The sequence below is a fragment of the Oncorhynchus gorbuscha genome, linkage group LG01 (genome assembly GCF_021184085.1).
Source record: "Oncorhynchus gorbuscha isolate QuinsamMale2020 ecotype Even-year linkage group LG01, OgorEven_v1.0, whole genome shotgun sequence".
NCBI lineage: Eukaryota > Metazoa > Chordata > Actinopteri > Salmoniformes > Salmonidae > Oncorhynchus > Oncorhynchus gorbuscha.
Window position 1 is genome coordinate 37,696,345 of NC_060173.1, and position 23,571 is coordinate 37,719,915.

Sequence of the window (23,571 nt, forward strand, 5' to 3'; positions counted from 1 at the left end):
AGAGTGTGGTGTCAGGAGAACAACCTCACTCAATGTCAACAAAACAAAGGTGATGATCTTGGACTTCAGGAAACAGCAGAGGGAGCACCCCCCTATCCACATCGACAGGACAGCAGTGTAGGTTGAAAATTAAGATCCTCTGCGTACACATCACGGACCAACTGAAAAGGCCCACCCACACAGATAGTGTGGTGAAGAAGGCGCAACAGTGCACAAACCTTTACAGATGCAATTTCAAGTTTTCATAACACCTTTATTTAACTATGTAACCACTCTCAAATTCATAGAGCTATGGATGCAAGCACTGACCATCCATGATATCAAATGTATAATTTTAACTATGTCTTGAGGCTATACAGTATACATTTAGGTTGTTTAAAAACATTGACTTAACACGTGAGGCATTTATAAGTGGGTATATATATTCACAAGGACTTAATCAACATGGTCATCACTAAGGACTTAACATGATCCACACACCCTTGAAGAGTGCACGACCGTGTCTCTTCCCCCTCAGGAGGCGTAAAATATTTGGGATGGGCCCTCAAATCCTCAAAGTTCTACAGCTGCATCATTGAGAGCAGCTTGACCGGCCGCATCACCGCTTGGTATGGCAACTGCACTGCTCATGACTGCAAAGCGATAGAGGTTGGTACGGAGAGTGGATGGCCTAGTACATCACTAGGGCCGAGGTCCCTGCCAACCAGAGGTGTATGTGACGATTGAAGCTAGATCTACTCAAGCTTTTATAAATTTTGCAAGCTTCAGTTAACTTCACGTTCAAGCTTCATCAATACTACGCAGGTGGATATTGATAATGCAGCTGCCACTAACTCAAGCAAGGTTAAACTGCAGCACTTGTAATAGCCTTTTTCACACCATTGTCTGCTGAATTTGCAAGATAATTTTTCATTTTGGCAATAATGAAAATGTGGCACTGCCTTGCCCGTGTTGCCCGTCTTCAATGAAGAGTTTGTCGTTCAACATGCACGCAGTTACAAGCTTGCTAGAGTTAGCGGCAGTCGTATGTGCAATACCCACCATCATAGAACAGATGAAGCCTGAGCTGGAATGTGAAGATACCTGATGCTGACTAGCTTTAGAAAACCCGGAGTATATCTAGCTTCAATCATAGAATACCCTTCAGGTCTGTGGTGGTGAAGCCTGTAGGTATGAATTTGCTGACTGTCATATTCGGAGATGTCAGCAGGGGAAATCGTTGGCTACTTTTCCTGGCTGCTGGGAACTTTCCAAGGGAAAAGAGGGCATGTGATTTCACGCCACAAGATTTTTTTTAATCCATTCAACCACAGATCACAGGGTCAGTTCCCATGTTCTCCAGGTAATTAGCATCCATTGTGGGCTGTCATCCGAGAGGGACCAGTGACATTTTCACAGGCTATTCTCCCCCATTAAAAGTGGATCAAGCTGGGGATTTAGCAGGACCGCCTGGCCCCCATCACCTTTAATGGAATTAGTCTACTTCACAACCAAGGACGCGACTGAATGGGCGACAAGGCAACTGATCCTCAGACAGCTCTGATGGAATTTGAGACAGAATAGTGGGATGGGGAGTTTTAGCATCTCTGGTATGGGATTACACTACTGAGGTTATTCTGATATGTGAACCACTTAAAATGCAGTTCTGTAGAAAATCCCAACAGGTGCATTCACTCTTTTCATATATAACAATGTCACTGTGTGGAATACAGTTTCAAACACCAAAGTACATGAATGCAAGAGATGTCCTTAGAAAACTGTTTGACCATGACTTACTTTGAGGTAAAATATTTGATCATTGATCAAGAATGTAGCCACTTAGGATGACAGCTATTTTACCAAGAGGTATTGTAAACCACTCACTCATGCTGACAGATCATGACAAGGACATTCATCTTGTTTTAGCTGAAGATTACATTTCAGATGCTGTTAAAACTGATCTTCAGTTGCCACAAATATGTTGATAGCACACTTAAACCACTTTCAGGCCTCAAGTGGTTTATTGTGAAGATGGGTCCATGTCCATAGCCATCTCTTGTGTAGATCCAGAGGCACCCAGGTACATGGCTCAATGCCAAATGAATGGGAAAGATAAACAATATAATTTCATCAATTCAGATGCTGCCTATCATTCACATGCCATTTGGGATGGGGCATTATGTAGATGAGAGGCATGAGTCATCTTCGACATTAGAACACTTGAAATCTTAAACTTCGGATAAATTTAGATTAAGGTCTTGCATGTCGTAGCTTTCCTCAACATACTTTAACACAGATTTCCCAACTGTTAATTTTCTGAATGCCAAACATTACAAAAATAAACAAGGGAACCAAGGCTTACACTTCATACACTTCATAAGAAAAGTTTGCCAATGCTACTCCATTAACAGTTAAATCATGATGGGTATTAGAATGCCTCACTAGAGCTCATTATACAAAATATAAAAACAAACAAGACAACCAATTAAGCAACCCATAATCGCCTGAAGATGAAGTACTAAATAAGGATATCAGTACATCAATTGTCCAATTAATCTGACTTTAAAAGAACACAGGGAAGATGAGGCCAATCGGGGGACGATGCAGACTCAATAAATACAAAAAGTGGACAGACATTTCAAACAAACTCCATTTGGTCAGTGGAAAGAAAAGTCCCTTTGAAGAGTGGAGGCAAGATCCTGTGGAAAACATTGGCTGGGTTTGTAGGCTGCATATTTCAAAGTCAAACAACCTGCCTATGAATCTTCTCCAACAGCCCCAACTCAAAGGCAGAAGCACACACGGTCTCAACATCTCAGCATAGTCTTACAGAGTTCAGGGCCTTGTCTACTTTGGCTTAATAGTCTGTGGTGGTTGGGAACGCAGCCTCACACTGTGGGATTCTTGCCTGTTGGTGCCAGTTGTTGTTGCTGCTGCTGAAAGTAAGTTGGACGTTTGACTCTGGGTTTCCGTCGTTTGGGCTTGCTTTTGGATTTGGTGAGCTGCACCACAAAGAAGGACAGCACAACCATGGCTCCCAGGAAGGCAAACATGGGGATGGTCTGGCCCACTTCCTGGTTGTAGCGTCCTGGCATTATACCTGGGGAGATGACATGGGTCACTTAGTAACTCTGGAGGCAGGAAGCAGCACATTAGCATTGTCAAAATGGACAACGACTAGACAAAAAAACATCTCTTAGATATTCAAACAGTTTGTGTGCATTTTACAAACAGACTCAGAACACAGTACCTCTGAAACATGTGCTGTTGAGCAGGTGATAATGCTACTCGTTATGTATTCTCACCTCCAAGGATGTCCCAGGCTCCACTCTCCCCAGGAGACAGAGGCCGGACCTGAGGTCTGTAGTTTCTGATGTTGGGCAGCACCACTTTTCCCATGTCAATAGATAGCAGCTTCTGGTGCTTCCATAGGTTACTGCGTAAGAAAGGCATGGATGCACATTACGACACTGCTACTTATCAATATGGAGGAGATTAACAGTTGAGTGTATTCAAAATAATCTCCCCATGTGTTTGATAGAAAATAAAAGGAAATGCAGGAGATGGAAATTAACAATGGAATAACACTTCAGTGGTAGGGGGCATTGTTACATGGTTTAGAGAATCGGCACACACCTGGGTGCCGTTTCGTTAAGTGGCTGTGGCTTGGACCATGACAGGGGAGGGCAGGCAGGGAGTGGGCGTGGCTTTGGGTCTCCCAGGTGAGCCTCCAATACCGATATAGATGATTACCCTGGAGGAGGATAGCTACTGTGTAAAGCTGAAACAAGTTCTGAGCTGGATATGTTTGAAGGCTTTGTCTTACCCTCCAGTCTCTCTGGTAGGGGGCGGTCAGAGCCAGCGGGAGGAGCCACCCTGCTCTTGGAGTTGGTGAGACTGGGAGGTGTCATGCTGTAGGAGGTATACTGCAGGAGAGCATCTAGTAGCCAGAAACAATCTATTGGGTGGGACACAACGGTCAAAACCACACCAACTGATCATTTCAAATAAGTTTAAATCATTACATTTTCAATAACTGACAGTTACTCAGATATGGTTTTAGATATCTGAAAATGCAGGTGGGGTCTCTACCTTTCTGTCTGTGACTGTCATCTACACAGTTTGAGTCTCTGTAAAGGGCAATCCGACCTCCCCCTTCAGACAATGTTTGGTACATTCCCAGTATGGGAACACACTCCACAATCGCAGTCTCCTGCTTCAAGACCTCCAGCCCTTAGGAAGAAAAAGAAAGAGGGGGGGGTGAATATGTGAGAAAGACAAGAGAAAGGAGAGAAACAAGAATATACAGCACATCTCCATGGTAACAGCTGTCAGGTGGAAGTGGGTGTTTGTAATCACAATCCCATCTCCTGGAAACTTTGCAATACTGCAGCCTGATGCATAGTACACTGAGGAGACAGATGAGTTTAAACATTACACTAAATAATATAAGATTTATTAATCCATCTCACCTTGATTCATTTTCTACATTTACACACAAATGAGTGACACAGCGAGTGAATGAGGGTGTGTGTTCTTAATGTCGTGGTCTGCCATGGTGAAGTCTCCCTCATAGTGCCCATCACTGAAGGCCATCCCCCATACAGAGATCAGATCATTCAGAGCTGGCACGTTGGCGCCCCCTGTGTCTGGCATCCACCATTGCCTGAGGAGAACATATTCAACCAATGAGAGGGGATACAATTGAAAAGACAATTTTAAAACAGATGGGTTAGCTGACGTCACAAACGATGTCCACGCATTGATGGAGCAGTGTGTTGCTATGATTCTGGATGGTCAGATAGCTAGCAACAATGACAAGAAGCTGCCATATGGGAGGAATCCTCAATGGCTCATTTCAGCTCGTCTCGTTATTGATACCATGTCTTGTTTTGACTGATGTCATGTCTATGCTAATATGCTGGGCATCGGCACACATTTCAGCAAATAAACACCCGTTTCAAATAATCGCTGCGTCTAAATTAATTGTTTATGAGGTTACCATAGACAGCTCTGAAGCGAGAAATCTGGGGTATATGATAAGGCAGCCTAATCTTTGCAAGTCAAATCTGCAATGGATTTCTTATTATGTTTATACTGGTCCTACTAAATCACAATAAAGTGTGGTAGTCTAACATTTTTATTAAGCAAAAACTGTGTGCATCAAGGAAATGGACGCCTGGTTTAGTTCCTCGGCAGTGAGTGACTCCTGAGATTGACGGCTTTCTCGCGCCTGATTTTACACCCCATCAGCACTGGCATTCGAACCGGCAACCCTCTGGTTGATGTCCCACTCCTCTAACCTCAAAGCTACCGCCATCCCCTATTGACACAGGCTATGCGGAGGCTTGATGCCCTGTCTGTCCTTTGATGTTTTAATTAGGACTTTAAGACGAGAGATTCAGAGAAGATACAAAGTGGGGTTATAATACCTACCTGCTGTTTTCATCGTAGAACTTGACTTTGCTCTTGACAGAAATGTTGTACCAGTCACTGAAGACGAGAGACAGTCCCTTGATGAGAGACAATCAATGTCTCACTGCAGCTTGGTTATGTCCTCTGGAAAGTACTCCTCTTCACTGTCTACCATCATCAATGTCCCTAAACACACACAGGAAATGTCAGGCTGAGACCAGATACAGAAAAACAAGCTCTGCTATGCATGGGAGGCACTGGAACTTTTGCTGTAAGCAATGACAGCATGATAAGCCATTCATTAATGTGCTGCTCCCCCATATCCCGCTCTAAAATATGTTAGATGACAATCAACTGACAAAGACAGCCACCATATTGACTAGCATCAAAGCAGGTGATGGATGCACCCAGAACCTCCACAAAATAACCCATGGTGCTGGTACATGTCCCTGAAGTTGGTGTGAATGTGATCTCCATTCCTACAAATTATTCAGACAAAGCCAATATCAAGACACCAATCACAAAAAACGCAATGATTGTAAAGGGGAAAAAGGTCTGGCTTGCTCTTATATGGCACCCTCTATAGGCACGTTTTAAGAGTTGCACTGCAATGACCCCAAACAGCCTAATCTTCTTTCTTAAAACTAAACAGTGATACAGAGCTAAATAGTTGCCCAAAGAACTCACCAGTACAGTGGGTCATTCTTCATGTGCAGGTTCTCTCGTGGGAAGTAGCCAGGCGGATAGCGCAGGTTGTGGTACTGGTCCCACAGAACCCTCTTACTACGAGGAGGAGTGGGCACTATCTTCACCTTGACTGGCAATTTGACCATAGAGGTCATCTCCCCATCCACCTCAGACTGAGGAATTAGATAACATTGAGGGTCAGGACTGAACCATTGAACCAGGATACAGCAAGCTACTTTGCTAGTAGGTAGCTTGCTAACTCTAACAGTAGTATCTAAATATTGTGCTCTCTGGTTATAAATCTACATTAGAGGATGGCAGTGTGAGATTACAGAAATAACAAACATTTTAAAAAGTGAATGGTGAGATATGGTAACTACGCGAAACATATCCTGGTTATTACTCACATTATTCCCAACAGGCGAAGACACAGTCACCATCACATGACCCTGGGCAATCCCCTCCCGTGATGCAGATTTCTTGGCAACAGAGATGGAGTCTGCCAGCTCTCCAGCACAGGGCCAGAGGACTGGCGAATAGGAGACTGCCACATCAATGTGGTCACCATTCTATGGTAGGTAAGGCTGCCAGATGGGCTGGAGAGCACAAGAAAGGAAAATGTCAACAAACGGGAGGATGACACAACAAAAAAACACAGCATGTCAGATCAATTTATATGATTTATGTTTGACATGAGACCTAAAGTCTTCAATACAAAAGTACCTCGTCCAAAATCCTCCCCGTCACACCCATGCCATTGAGGATGGAGACGTTGACAATGGTGGGCATGCCACCGTAGTAGATGGGCTGGGAGCAGTAAGGCCACATGTAGTAAGGCCAGCAGTAAGGCCACGGTCAGAGTTTTGAAAGAGGACTGCTGGACATTGCTAGAACCTTTCAAGAATTTAAAAGAGTGAACATATAACAAAGTGAATACTATGTAAAACAAAGTGTATGATGAGCGTGTGGAGTGTGTGCAGTACCTCGCCTGGGGTTTGTAGCGGTTGAGGATCTGGTAGGCTCTGAAAAGGTCCAGTTTTCCGTGGCCCTGTTCAAACATGTTGACTCCAGAGAACCTCCGTGCTGAGGCGATCAGAGCCTGCTTCATACTGGCTGGGTTCACCAGCTCTCTGTTCAACACCGTGCTGTAGGAGGGACACAGCTGGGTTAACAACTATTACATTAACTTTGCATTATGTTTCAATGATCAATAAAGATGAGGGGGAAAAAGCAGAGCTTCCATTGGACTCAACAGCTTGCTATGAGAAAGAGAGGGATGAGGTTTTAGAAACAGACAGACGGAGATTTAGGTACAATAAACCCATTTGAGACGTGAGAATTAAACTCAGTCTGGATCTTAAGAGACCAACATAAGTGGAGATAAAAGTGAAAGTGTGCCAGTTCCTTCCCAGCTCCTTCCCAGCTCCTTCCCTCCTTCTCCTTGTTGTTTTGAAGTGAAGGATATCTATCGATTTCATTTATCCCAAAAGGTCCACATGAAAAAACAGCATCATCAGACCACTTACACACAAACAGTCTTTCTGTTAAATTGTAACTGCATCTTGAACCTGAAAACAATTGTTTCAATTCAGCCGATAACTCTTAGTCTGTCACTAACACTGCGAATGAGGTGTTCGTGGTCTATTAAAGAAATGCTGCTGGGTAAGCTGTCTCCTTCAGAAACTGCAGGACAAGTAGACTAACGTATCAATCAAATGCTTTAGTGCTACTAGGCCTATACACCAGACTGTAGCATAATGTTTACAGACAAGATGTATGACAACCCATTGAGAGATGTATTGTAATGGTAATTATTGAACCAAATAAATTGAGTGAACTGCTGGCAGACTATAGAAGAATGTTCACCATTAGCCATATTTCAGCATTTCAGTAGAAACTAATGTCACGGCCCCTCCTCTGCATTGCAGGGGCAGTTCCTCCTGCAGGCAGAGGAGGGTCGTTAGTAATTGGAGCCACCTGGGCTCAGGGTATTTAAACTGCTTCATTAACCACTCGTCTCTCTCTCTCTGCTTCTCCAGGTATGATCCTGTTTTGTTTGTTCCTTCGTAATTTTTTGTAGTTTTCACTCAGTCATTCACACACACAGATTCACGCAACCCTGCACTTTACATACACCCTACATTATGATACTTTCACACCTCATTCCTTTTTCTTCCAGAGCCATAGGTCACAATGTCAGGCTTCACTCTGCCATACCCCCAGGCAGCTCCTAAAACAGCAGGCAGAGAGAATCATGTTGGATAAAGAGTATAGGGGAAAGAGAACATGGGAGAAAAAGACACTTGCAGCGAAGCCGCTCAACATTTACATTCAGTCATCTAACAGACACCCATTCAGAGCGACCCACAGAAGCAACGCCCTGCTTAAGGGCACGTCAAACAAATCTCCCACAAGGTCAAAAACCTTCCTCAAGCTCCCAACCGCCAGCCCCCCAAGATCCCCCCCCACAACCATTGAGACTCCCTGAAAAAAAAATCCATTCTCCATGTGTACATGTGTACAAACACTTGCGCGGAATCAGCCTCAGGCAAACAAACTTTTTTTTCCACTTATCTTTGACCGTCATTTTAACTCCACTCCCACTTGTCTCCAAATCCACAGCTTTCCTCAGCCCATCCCACCGATCTCTGCTGGCCACCCTCTTCAGATTTTCATACATCTTTCCAACTATGCTGTGATATTTGAATCTATCGAATAGTATCCACAAATACGAGTTGAAGGAAAATACTTTTACTTAGACTGCAGACCCGGGTTAGATCCCAGGCTGTGTCACAGCTAGCCGTGACCAGGAGACCCATGAGGCGGTGCACAATTGGCCCAGTGTCGTCCGGGTTAGGGGAGGGTTTGGCCGACCGGGGTGTCCTTGTTCCATCACGCTCAAGCGACTCCTTTTAGCGGGCCAGGCGCATGTACGGTGTTTCCTCCGACACATTTGTGTGGCTGGCTTAAGTGAGCAGTGTGTCAAGAAGCAGTGCAGCTTGGTAGGGTTGTGTTTCGGAGGACGCCTGGCTTTCGACTTTCACCTCTCCCGAGTCTGTACGGGAGCTGCAGCAATGGGACAAGACTAACTACCAATTGGATGGATATCACAAAATTGGGGAGAAAAAAGGGAGTAAAATGAAATAGAGTATTGGTATTTGACTGACCAGGTCTCTCCAGATCTCCCAAAGCTATTTCAAGGGTCAATTACCAATACAGACCAGAAACAGTCTACCTGAGTGCAAGACCATAAATCTATTGATTCTGTATCTTCACAACAAAATCTGCAGAGCTGTGATGATATGGCCCAAATGTTCAACATTTTGTTTGTAGCAAGAATTCTGTACAATAATTTTAGCTGAAAAGCACAGTCTTGAATCTTACGTTGTTTCATACATTCTGTATCATGGAATAGCTACATCAAAAATATTTTTTGCAATCTGTATGGCACAGCTGTCAACATCCTGGTCCTCAAATGAAACTGGTATACTTTCCTATTTGTATTCTTCTGCCAGTTTTGATCCTTTATATTGGACAGACCAGATCCCTACCAGGTAATGCTGTCATCAATTGGTTGTAATCTTGAGCAGACCATCCCTTACAATTCTAATAACTCCATGAAAGAGTTATTTACTCCAATTTTCAATATCATTTTTTTTTTAAAGAAAGCTTTAAAACATATTTTCCATAAATACAGCTCTTTGATCTACCAGCACATTTGAGTTCAACCAAACATTTGTTGTAATATTTGTTCTATCTTTTCAGGGGGGTCATATTGAAACCAGCTCTGCAATGCTCGTTTGAAAAAGGTTTCATTTTCAATTAATCGAAAATGAGACATGGCAATCTGCACAAAGGCATAAAGGCATATTTTAAACAATGGATGAGCTTTTTTTAGTAATCTACTTGAGAACCATTTAGGCTTCATTTGAAACTTTTAGATTAAGTTTTAGTGCTTTTTATATTTGATCATCTCAATCCACCCAGTTCATATTCATTAAATAGATGGGCATGCTTTATCTTGTCTGGTTTAGAGTCCCAGACAAAGCAAAATATTTTTTGCTCATATTATTTGAAAAACGAATGATCAGGAGTAGGCAGCACTGTCAGTAAACTGAGATATAACCATGTTTGCATTCCTCATTTATATGTCCCACAGAAGAAGAAAAAAGGTTATGGAGTGCCATATGCTGTCATATGGTCTCAACACATCCAATTCCTCTATCTCAGTGTCAGAGACGGGGGCTGCAGATCACAGGGTTAGATGTCTAGTGTGGAACTGATAACAGGTAGGCTGGGAAACAGAGTTCAGTTTCCTATTACTGTGAAAGGTAAGAGTACACTGAGATAGACATTTGAGAGGTTATTCAGGGATATGCTGGGATTGAGACGTACCCATGTAGTCATCCCCCGCGAGGAGAACCTGGCAACGTTGTCCTCAAAATCTATCCCACTGACCCCAATCACATCCATCTGATCTGCTGGATTGTTCAGGGTGCTAGGATACATAGAATTGTAATTATTATTTACATACATTTCCATCTTTGCTTTCCTTTAAACAAATCTGTATCTTGGAATAATCAATGCTACGCCCTTTTGACCACACCTCCTCTCGGTGTCAGAACACACCCATATAGTGGTCCAGCATTCCCAATGGCAGAGACCATGATCACTCTGTTAGCAGTCAGCTCCCAAACCTGGCACACACAAACACACATTTTCAGCAAAAGAAACTAAATGCTTTTGGGATTCTTTATTATTCACCTTATTAACAACGCTGAGGTTTAAGACATCAATTTTCTTCAGAATGGCATAGTTAAAGGCATCCAGGAACCAAGAGGTGTAGGAAACCTGATTGTTGGGTGAACACTCTGAAGCTCAGAGGCAGGGGCAAAGCCCTGGCACTCTCGCATGCTGGCAATGACCCCTGCCACAAAAGTGCCATGTCCCAGCCCTGGAGAGAGAAGGACGAGGTCAAACTTAGGGTCAATGGCCACAGCACAGAAATAGATCACATTACTAAAGCACAAGGAGAGGACAGGGTTCACTTAGTACCCATGATCCTACCATCATCAAGTGTATTTTCATTGGTCCAGTTGGATCTCTCCTTCATATTTTTAAAATGTGGATGTTTTTCAATGAGTCCTGTGTCATAAACAGCCACCTTCACTCCCGAACCTACACAGAGAATACAGACAGCTAGAATCAACCAGCAAATAAATGTACACAAACTACAACATGTACACAAGACACGTTAATGTAAACAACTACAAACACACCCATTCAACTGTTTACATACAACCTGTTATTAACCAGACAGACACAGTGCCCCCTGCTGTCTGTCCTCACCGGTGTGTCCCATTTGCCAGAGGACATCAGCCTGCAGTATCTGGGCCACGTGCCGGGGGATGGCTCTCAGTAGCCTCCGGCTTGAGTGCCGGCCCGTGGCATGCCAGAAGCCCGAGGCCAGAGACAGGTTAGTCCGGTGCAGCGACCGGGACGACTGACACTTCTGGGTCCAGCGGGTGTCATTGTTGCAGGGTTCCCCGGGGTCCGGCGCTGACAGGCAGGGATGACAAGAGAGGAAAACGTCAAGAACAATCGTTGCTGAAAAAGCCAGAAGTGAAAAACAAACATTCAGTCATACATTGGTAGTTGCGTGCACAATAGAGAGAAATTGATAGCTCCACAAAGTGATATGAAATCTCTCTATTCTGCATACAGTGAAGGAACCTCTTGTTCTCATTTAAAATAATATGCATGTTAACGAGCTACTGAATTTAGTTTATCATGAAGAATACATGAGCTCATTGAACTTGATTGGGTTCCAAATGAAACAGCACTCCGTGACCAGACCATTACAATATTCAGAGACAAGATATAGGAGATGGTGGTGGGTGACTAACAAGGACCACTGATCTAATCATGTGAAATGGCCCAATTCATGTGAAATGGCCCAATTGCAGTAACAGTCTTCAGTGACACGGACAGAGCTGCTGATGTCTCCACTATGAAGTGTAATTATATTACACTATTCTCCTGCAGTCACTCCTACAGATTATGATACCGCCACTGTCTACTCATAATTATTACCACCTCTAAAAGGATCCAGGTCAACCTGTGGAGATAACTTTAGTCTGGTTAATGTCAATAGAATAAAACATCACTGAAAACTATGAAATGGTTCATCAACTCGCATCACACAAGGAGAGCACTGTGATTTTAAGTGCACATCAAGTCCATCAAGTTCATTTTAAACTGTTCCCTATCAATTACATCATGTTTAAATTGGTGGCAGTTAGTGGTACTGGTGTTGGTTTGTAGTGCAGCATGGTCATTGTGTTGGTGAGTGATTCCTGCACTACAGATGCAGACTAGGTGGTGGGAGGAGGACGACTATTTAGGGCTCTGGGGTGGAGGGGGCTCCAATGTGCCCAGACACAGCACTCTCATTCCGACCCAGGTCCTGAGAGGAGTTTCTACCAACCCCCGGGCACAAACAGTGCTCTGGAGCTGCCCCACTTCTGGTTAGGAGGTAGGTGCTGCATGATATGATCCCTGCTAAACGTCCAAACACATTGACAGAACAGACCACTGAAACAAAAGCACACTGACCAAACTAAAGCTCCTGTGTAGCAGAAATAAAATAAGCACCAATTTACCTCTGACTGAAAGGAGTCTGTGTGTATGGGAGCAGATTGGTGAGTGGACATGTGATATCGAACAGTTTCATGACACGGTTTCAAGTAAGGGACAAGAACATGGTGAGTTTACCAGGGGGATAGAAAAACACAGAAAAACATGACCGGAGGGCAGCTATACGGCTTGACACACACGTGGGATATGGGGACAGTCCATATGACAAAGCGTAAAGTATGTGGATCAGTTAAAACAAGAAAAGCCGGGCTCCTGTCCAGTCATGTGATATCCATAGATTAGGGCTTTATTTATTTCAATTGACTGATTTCCTTATATGAACTGTAACTCAGTAAAATCTTTGAAAGAGTTGCATGTTGCATTTTTTTCAGTATACTTAGATTCTATTGTACAATGTAATTTCAGTAGTTACAAGCACCATAAAATCAGAATGGGGTGGTTAAAGGGACCTCTAAGCATGGGTAACGCTCTTTTGACGTATTGGAAGGAAACCAGAAATCTGGGGTATGCCCCAAGAGAAAAAAATCCCTCATCATTAAGATAGGTCAGGAGTCGTAAAACCCCACCCTCTAAATCACAGACCCTGGACAGGTGGGGTTTAATTTCCCTTCGGTGTCCTGAGGTATAGACCCTTCAGCCACGACCCCTCCAAAGACAGACATTATACAGACATTATACCACTAAGGCAGCCTTTTCCTGGAATATATGGACAGCTCTCTCCCTCCCATTGTGCACATCAGATGGGCCTTTCTGAGACCCAAACAACTAGTTCAGGCTCCGGCTGGGAACAGCCTGCTGGGTTAAAAATAGGGCTGTAAAGGCTTGGACACACTGGTAGCATTAGCCGTCCCGAGAGTACTAAGCACATCTGAACCAAACGTAATTAGTGCCAAACGTAATTAGTCAGTCTTCCACCAGCGAGTGGTTCCTAAAATATACCGTGCCGAACAAACGGCAGATCAACAGTCGGTGTGGTGTGTGGTCCATTAAATCAGATTAGACTGGAGCCACTTGTGTTAACATGAGAAAACAACATCAAACCTCTGGGCACGTCATCCCCCTATGAGAACAATTGTCCGCAAAAATAAAGATGAATCATTACCTGTGTGTCAAAACTCTATTTTGCAAATGAAATGGGACAAGAGTCATGTTTTCAAGTTGTTAGAAGTTACATCCCAAAACATATACAACACAATTCTATTTTATTTTATTAAAAATAATTTATTATCTTCAATACCATTCATTCTTTACAACTCATAATTTACATACATACTCAAATAATGGTATTTTAATTAAACTAATTACACTAAACATAAACCCCAAACAAAACCTCAGGGGAGCATCTTCCCTCCCAGTCACCCTACAAAATACCTTTCCCTATCTCCCCGTCCCTAATCTATCCTCTTAAAAATCTAAATGACACCCAGCCCTAAACCCCCCTTCCACCTCTCCCGAGCAGCATGCTGCCCCCACTTCCTCTCCTCCCTCTTCATTCTCCCCCTCAAATCTCCTTCCACCCTCCTCACTATCCCTTCCACCCCCCAATCTCTCCCTGTCTTCACCATGTTCTGCCTTGCTTCCCCCAGCCCCCGTTTAAAGAGACTCATGAGAAGCCAGAGCAGAAACCTGTCCCTATCCGTCCCTCTCGCTCTCCCTACACCCCTCTCTAACCTGGCCTACGTCAATACAAAATCCCCATTTAACAAACCTAACAACACCCGTGCCCTAGCCCATACTACTCCGGCAAAGGCACAGTCCCAAAAGACATGGCGCACAGTCTCCTCCCTGCCACAAGAGGATCTTGGACAGGTGGGGGATTGCACCAAACTATACCGGTACAAGATGGAACGTACCGGCAAACACTTATGAAGGCTCAACCAATTCAGGTCCTTGAGCCTGTTGTCCAGACCCCGCGCCTGCACTCCCTCCCAGACCACTTCCGAGATGCCCACTACAGGCGCCGGACTCCCTGCCTTTCTGACCTCCTCGTACAGGTGCCTGTGATCTCAACCTACTCGGGCAACTTCAACCTCAGGGTGCGCACTCAGCCACATGACCAAAGTGCCACGGCAGCTGTTCCGCCCGAGGACCCGTGTTAGACCACACCATTATGCTTCTCGCCTGATACGAGAAAAACACCCGCAGGAGGTAACCGGACGGGTGTATCACTGGCTGAGCAAGCTCCGTTAACAAGAAATAAACAAAAATTGTGTCCAGCTTGAGGGGGAAATGTGGTATCCCCCTACCTCCCTCCCCGATGGGACAGATCATGCGTGCCCTGGCGACCCACTCGCACCTGCCACTCCACATAAACTGAAACACAAGCCTAACTAGAGGCCTCCTCAGACAAGCCGGCAATGGGTAGATGTATGCCAAATACAAAAGAGACGGCAACACATCCACCTTTAGGACCAGGACTTTGCCCATAAAAGACAAATACCTAGCTTTCCACATTGCTAGCTTCCTCTGTACCACTGCGATACGCATGTTCCAGTTTAGCGTCGCTGGGCCGGAGGTCTCAAAATGGACCCCGAGAATCCTCAGGGCCCCCTCACAGAGAGATAACCCCCCAGGCACATCCGTTCTACCGCGCCATCTTCCGAAAAACTTGACGGAAGACTTTGCATGGTTCAGAACTGCTCCCGACGCTCGGGTGAAATCCCCAAAGATGGCAAGGGACCTTGTCAGGCACGAGTCCTTGCACAACAGCAAGGAAGTGTCGTCGGCGTACTGCGTCATCTTAACACGCAGCCCACCACTTCCAGGGATCAGCAAGCCTTCCACCCCTGTGTCTGCCCTAATGGCAGCCCCCAGAGGCTCCATGTACAGAATGAAGAGGAGAGCCGAGAGTGGGCACCCCTGCCTGACCCCAGACGAGAGGTCAAAAACGTCACCCAAGTGACTATTTACACTAACTCGGCACCCCGCTCCGACATATAATGTACGAATCCATCCTATAAACTTCTCCCCAAATCCTAATCGACCTAACACTCTGAATAAAAAGGATCTATTCACGCGATCAAAGGATTTCGCCTGATCTAGCGCTGCTACCATTAAAGGCAGTCCTCTATCTTCAACCCAAGCAATGAAGTCCCTGATTAACTGTAGGTTCCATCTAATAGAGCGGCCCTCTACCCCGCACGTCTGATCCTCATGAAAGACGTAGGGAAGGGCTGTGCGCAACCGGTCTGCTAAAACCTTTGCAAGTAGCTTGTAATCTACACACAGCATGGTCAACGGCCGCCAGTTGCCAAGGTCTGTTACTTCCCCCTTCTTATATAATAGTGACAGCACACCAACAGCCATTGATCCCCCCGGGACCCCCGTCTCAAGGATGGCCTTCAAGACATCGAGGACCACTGGTCCAAGTATACCCCAAAACTTGAGATAAAACTCAGCCGGCAGCCCATCCATCCCAGGCACCTTCCCTTTTCCCATCCTCCTAAGAGCGCTCTCAACCTCTTCTAGTGAGATCTGGGCCTCCATCACTTCTCTAATGTCCTCCGGCAACCGCCTGAACAAGTGTTCTAAAAACACATTTCCCTGCTCTACATCTATTTCCCTTTCCTTAAATAAACCTTGGAAATGATCAGTTGTCACCCTGACCATATCCTCTGGTTCTCTAACTATACTACCATTTTCTTCCCTAACACCATGCATTACCTTCCTACTCTGTCTGGCCCAAACCAACTTAAAGAACATAGCAGAACAAGTCTCATTATGTTCTAGAAAGCCACTATGTGCACGCTCCAGGAAAGCTCGAGCCTTCCGCTCCTGCAACTCCCTGAGCTGCGCCTTTAGGGTTGCGGATCTCTCCCAGTCAAACGACCCGCCAAGGTTGCCTGCCTCGTATTCGAGTTCAATTAACCTTTGGATACGATCCACCTCCCTCCTCTCCTCCCTTTTTTTCCTCTTGCAATACCCTATTATAAAAGCCCTAATCCTCACCTTAACGAATTCCAACCACTCTAACACCCCCTCGCACATGGACCGGAGGCCCTCAAGCCTCCAAAAGAAACCATAAAACCCGTCAACAAAAGCCTGCTCCTCCAGCACATCCCGATCTAGCTTCCAGTACCCCCTACCAAAGAGGCAGACTGGCGACCCCACCTGCAGGAGCACCCCGTCGTGATCCGAAAAGAAAACGGGCAACTACCGCCCAGACAACTTACCCAAAGACCTGGGTACAAAAATATAATCGAGCCTCCGCTCAACTCCCCTGGAGTTGCGCCATGTAGGACCGTCCATTTTCGGAGTAGTGTGCAGACCACCATCTACCAGACCATGGCAAGCCATTAGCCTAGCAATGGCGCCTGCACTGCTATCCCCCCCCTCTTCCTAAATCTGTCTAAATCTGTATTAAAATCCCCCCTATCACTAATTTCCTATTTGTGACACACAGGGGCGTCAGACAGTACACCATCTCCCTCCTGTCTGCCACCACCTGTGGCCCATACACCACCACTAATCTAAATTTACAATCCCTTATCGTGACATCCACCCCTATAACCCTCCACTGCATTACCACAAAAGAATCCTCCACTTTTACCTCCCTGTGCCCACACAAAATCCCTACCCCCGATGAGTGCACCCCCCCCCAACACCCCAAACAAACTCCCCCTTGTCCCACTCCCTCTTAAACCTACTAACATCCCCTCCATCCCTCAGGTGAACCTCCTGTAAAAAACAAAAATCAAACCCCACACCCTCCAAATAACTAAAAACCACCCTCCTCTTAACAAAATCCCTTAAACCCCTTACATTTAAACTAACAAAAGTAAAATTAGACCCCATGAAAAAATAAAAACATGTAATACACTCAAATTCTAAACCCAGACAGAAAAAAAAACAAGAGACTCACCCGATGCTACCCTGCTCCATATCTACCGGTGAGAACACCATCCGTACTCCCGACATCCCCCCTCTTCCTCCATCTCACCATCCCAGGATGCAGGAATAGTGTTTGGCTCCGGGGTGCCCTGCACCATGGGTCTACCCCCACAATCCTCCCCCCCTCCCCAGTGTTGCAGCCGGTTTGGAAAAAAAAAATCGGGGAGGCTGAGTCCCCAAACAAAAAACTCCCCACCTCCTCCTGTACCCAGTCCTGAGTCTTGTTAGGTGTGTCCCCACCCAACAGAAGTTGAGGGCCTGGGGAAATCAGCAGCAACCCAGAGGTTTCTCCCACCCCCATCACTCTCTTGGCCATCCCCTCCCTCTCACTGTCGGCCAATCGCACCCTCTTCATTCTCTTCTTTGGTGATGACGGCAGTGGAGAGATACCCCCCCCCCGCCAGCTCCTCCACCATACCCCTCCAGCTCCTCCACCATACCCCTCATCTCTTCCACCAGGGGCACTTTCCCCCCAGTCCACTTGCTCTTCCACCGTCTCCTTCTCCACCACTCCTCCCTCGCTTTCTTCTCTCTCATGCTCCTCCACTCGGTTGCCTTCTTCTGCCGCTTTTCCTGGTTCTCCTACTCCCGTGCCTTCCGTTTCCTTCTCTCTTCCATCCGCCGCTTCTTGCTCCTCCTTCCTTGTGGCCTTCCCCTCTGGACCTGTACTCTGGTCATGAGGCGTGCTTCCTTCCCCTCTTCTTCCCCCATCCCCCGCTCCTGCTCCCCCCCCAGCCGCAGACGCATATGACCTCTGACGGGCCGGGCACCATCGCCACAGGTGTGCTGACGAGCCACACCCATGGCACGTCTTAGGCTTGTCACAATCCCTCGCCTCGTGTTCCTCAGATCCACAAAATCTGCATTTTCTTGTACTGCAGGAGTCGAATATGTAACCGTAGGCCATACAGCGCCTGAAAAATGGGGGCTAACGTGCATAAAACAACGTCCCCCTGTCAGCCCCTAGGGAGAACATAGCAGGAGGATGGAGGTAGCCACCATGTCCCTTTGGGTCCTCTGAGGAGGGCCTGGAAGCCTCTCCTCCCATTCCAAAACCCAAGGGAGTCTTTGAGGTGCCTTGCTAAGGAGACGTTATCCATGTATCTCCCCAGAAAAGCCCTCACCTCTTCGTCCTTAACGTAAGGGTTGTAAATGTTGACAGTTACAACCCTAAAGTTATTCTTCGCCAGGCTTGTTATTTCATAGTGGCACATCGGCCTCTCACCTCCCATTGCTCTTGCCCTTCTCAGGATATCATCGTGTTTTTCCTCTGTATATAGTGCCACGTCGTATGCTCCCTCCAACAAGTTGCCTTGGAAACAAAACACGTCCTTCACCGTCAGCTTTAGAATCCCCATCAATATTATCCTTCCAAAAGATTCCCGTCCTAAAGGCTCCAACTCCTTTTCCTTCCAAGCAAAACGAATCGTGTTGGCCAGCCCAATCCCAGGGACCGACCGTGTTGATGTATTTAGCACCATCTCCGCAAGGAGAATGGCGCTCATTCTCTTCCAAAACAAGGAAAAAAGAAAAACCAAAGTGACCGAGCCTATCTGGTGAAACTACACAGAGACAGGAACAATCACCCACCACATATACAACACAAATGTCTCCTAGCCTCCCACGCATAGGCTACTTTCTGTTCCGAACACGAAAACTGAAACTAAATAATATAAAAACGAAATAGAAATGTTTTTCTAAAACGTTTAATAAATACAAGTCAAATGGATCTGAAAACTAAACTGAAACTAATAGAAATAAAAACAAATATATAAACAAAAATGGATTGGCTGCGGTTCCATATTTTCTGGAAACTCAATTTGCCAGGCTAAAGATAAAGATTTCTGCGCATGTGCAGGATATTTTTGCCGTAGCTGCTGTTCACGTAGCTGTTGCTCAGTACTCAGCTGCTGCTTTGCACTCCTTGATCGGTGATGAATGCCGTTGTCTGTTGTAGCCTACAAATGTCATGTTATACACAAAAGGACATGGTCGACATGTTCGAACTATTGCATTCCATGCCTCAGTAGGCTATTAAGCAGAAGCGTGATTTCATGTTCTTTTATCAGGTGAGGAGTTGAGGTGTTAGCATGCTTCCCAGCCGAAAAAGTTTGGTAGAGTTCGTGCATATATTATGACGATATTTTGTGGCGTTTTTGGTCTTCATTGTTTTTTCTGGTTGTTTGGGCACACATTATACCTAAAAACATATTGTTTCTCTGCAAACTCACAGGTCCTGTGATTAGTGGCGGGGAGTCTACTCCAAAATAATAGATTCCTCTATTCCTTGCACGTCGACTCGGGAGACGACTCCCAATTCTGGATGTCAAGTTAGCGGAATCTACAGCGGCGGAAACTATTCTCCGTAGACTACTTAAAGAAAACAAACTCTTGCGTCTTTCACAGCAAAGAAAGAGCAAGCTAGCGTGCGAGGTACACAAAAAAACTGAGCAAACTAGAATGCTATTTGGCCCTAAACAGAGAGTACACGTGGCAGAATACCTGACAACTTTGACTGAACCAAAATTACGTTAATAACTATTTGTGCATCGTTACAACACTGTATACAGACATAATGTAACATTTGAAATGTCTATTCCTTTGGAACATTTGTGAGTGTAATGTTTACTGTTCATTTATGTTGTTTATTTAAATTATGTTTATTATCCATTAAACTTGCTTTGGCAACATTAACATGTTTCCCATGCCAATAAAGCTCCTTAAATTTAAATGGGAAGGCACAGCCAAGCATACTGTAAGTAGGCATGTCGGCAGATAGCCTACATCTTTTGATTATCGATGCACAGTTCTATCGCTTTTCTAAACAACAGACCAAAGACCAAAACACACACTAGCGTTTTTTTTTCACAGCGGAGAGAGAGGAGCCTGTGAGGGAGAGAATCGGGGCAGGCAGAGACAGAACCGGTGCGCATAGGCTTTATTTTTGTAATCTGTATCTAGCAATGCTTCGTAAATTCACCAAAAGTATATATTAGTCTAACAACCCCCCCCCCCCCATTCAGCTGAAAAGATGGCGCAGGGAATTCAAAAATATTCTTTAGAAATATTTAACATTCACAAGTCCAATACAGCAAATGAAAGATAAACATCTTGTTCATCTACCCATCATGTCCGATTTTTAAAATGTTTTACAACGAAAACACAACATATATTTACGTTAGACCACCACCAAATTAAAAAAACAGCCATTTCTCCCCACCAAATATAGTCACAAAAGCAGGATTAGAGATAAAATGAATCACTAACCTTTTGAAAATCTTCATCAGATGACACTCATATGACATGTTACACAATAAAAAAAATTGTTCGATAATATGCATATTTATATCCACAAATCTCGGTTTACATTGACGCCATGTTCAGAAATGCCTCAAATATCCGGAGGAATTATAGAAGGCTACGCCAGATAACAGAAATAGTCATCATAAACTTTGACTAAAGATACATGTTCTACATATAATTAAAGATACACTGGTTCTTAATGCAACCGCTGTCAGATTATTTTCTAACATTACGAAAAAAGCCTACCATGCAATCATCTGAGACAGTGCTCAGACGTAAATATATTTCTCCGCCATGTTGGAGTCAACAGAAATACGAAATTACATCATAAATATTCCCTTACCTTTGATGATCTTTCATCAGAATACAGCGCAAGGAGTCCTAGTTCCACAATAAATTGTTGTTTTGTTTCATATTGTCCAATACTAGTGTCCAATTAGCTGCATTTGCTAGCACTTTCAGCTCACGTGCCCAAAAGCTGACGCTGGTCCAGGAGAACTCGGACGAAAACATCAAAAATATATATTCCAGGTCGAATAAACTGGTCAAACTAAGTTGAGAATCAATCTTCAGAATGTTATTTTAATATATATCCAATAACGTTCCAACCGGAGCATATGTTTTCATCTGCAGCCAAATGGAACGATGGTGACACCCACAGACAAACGCACCACAGGAAAATGGCATTCTCTCGGGACAGTGACTATTTCCCCTCCCATTCGGGCAAAGTTCACACCTGAAGCTCCATTCCACGTTCTCCTGAATAAGGACATCTAGTGGAAGGCGTAGGAAGTGCTACCAGATCCATATCTTATTTGGAAGTGGATAGGCGATGACTTGAAATTAGACATGTATTCAGAATTTCACTTCCTGTTTGGAAGATTGCCTTCCCTAGTGAGTTCTGTTATACTCACAGACATAATTCAAACAGTTTTAGAAACTTCAGAGTGTTTTCTATCCAATAGTAATAATAATATGCATATATTAGCAATCTAGGACAGAGTAGGACGCAGTTCACTATGGGCACGCAATTCATCCAAAGTGAAAATACTGCCCCCTATCCCCAACAGGTTTTAAGCCTAAATGTGCAATAAATAGTATTCCCTTTAGCTCATTAAATGAAACCCTGGCTGGCTGTTGTCGAGCGGATAAGAGGAAATCCGTCATTTAAATTAAGACATTAATAAGCGAGCTAGGTTGTTCAGCACATTTGAAATGTACAGCAACAGAATTCAGAACATGGGCAGTTCTTACAGTATTCTCCCTGTACACCAACTCAGAACCTAGGATAAATAAAGGGGCATATAAGCAGACAATGAAAGCTCTTACACTACTCAATGATTACATTTCTCTAAAACAGGCTATATGTGACCAAATTATTAGGGTGATGCACATGAGCTACTAACAGCTTACTACACAACATACACTTAGTATTGCTTTCTTAGCTACAGACAGTATATATATCTCCCAGGCATATTACATCATTTATGCAGCAGCATACAAGGCATTTTTGGACTCACCTTGTTGTGATGTGCTCACTTGAACAGGAAGGTGGCATGGCAGTCCGCCGTGGGCAAATTCTGTCATCAAACTTGGTCAAAGTCGGCATTCTCTAGACTTACGGTGCTTTCAAAACAACTGGGAACTGAAAAAAACAAGGTTGAATCATGATGACGTCAGTGATCTTCAGGTCGGAGCTCTAGAAAGAGGCCAGAGTTCCTGACTTGCAATTCCTAGTTGGATGACCGTTCAAAACTTATTTTCCCAGTCGGAGCTCTTTTTTTTCCTCTCGAGTTCCCAGTTGTTTTGAACTCACTAAAATCAGATTTCCCAGTTCGTGGTTTCCAGTTGTTTTGAGCACGGCATGCTGGATTGACAGCATGGCCAATGTTGAATGTTTATCCTTTTAAACTTGGAAAAGAGACCCTTAAACTGAGACTTGGGACCACACCCACTCCACTGAATAGCAGGCTAGTGATTGCTTTGCAATGCTTGGAGTTAGCCACTGATTCCTTCCAAACTACTCATTGTTGAATTTGCAATTTGTTGGATGTTTATGTCCAATGGCCGATGAGCACCGTCCAATGTGCTCATCGGCCATTGCACATGTCCAATGGCCGATGAGCACCGATACGTTTGATCTATAATTCCTCTTAATTATTTTTCATATGACAATGATTGTAAAGGATGTCAGTAGATTGACGACTTGATTCGTGATAATGACTGCTAGCTTGCCAGCTAATATTTTGAAAGCATGATGTTGACAATCAAAGCTAATGTAGATATGATTTGACTTAATTTTATCTTTGGCCAATTACCTTGAGCCATCTTGGATGGGCACTTCTAATGTAACTATTTGGCAGCATCCAAGGGGCTTGAATTTTTTTGCTCTCCCCATAGATTTTGCACTGACAGTGTCCCCATGAGTGGGAACACTGAGCAAATCACGGCGCAACTAGAGAACATTACCACCCTTACGCTCCTTATTGTCCGCTGGCTGCCCCACCACTACAGAAAGTACTGAGCTAGGCTGAAACACCTGTATTTTGGAGTTGCATTACTCAAGAAAGCAAAAAAATAGACCATGTTTGTATGCAGCTTTATTAACTCAAAGAATCTATTTTATTCGGTCTTGTGTGT

The 23,571-nt window shown here is 44.5% G+C and overlaps 1 long non-coding RNA gene and 1 pseudogene across 1 annotated transcript; both read right to left on the reverse strand.

Annotated features, from left to right (window-relative positions):
- Window positions 1–243: 243 nt before the first annotated feature.
- LOC124043230 lies at window positions 244–22,610 on the reverse strand (annotated as a pseudogene).
- Window positions 7,213–10,763, reverse strand: LOC124037022. Its single transcript, XR_006839101.1, has 3 exons — window positions 10,688–10,763; window positions 10,477–10,579; window positions 7,213–7,226 (listed from the first exon to the last, which is right to left on the reverse strand). It is a non-coding gene; the product is annotated as an uncharacterized LOC124037022 (long non-coding RNA).
- Window positions 22,611–23,571: the final 961 nt, after the last annotated feature.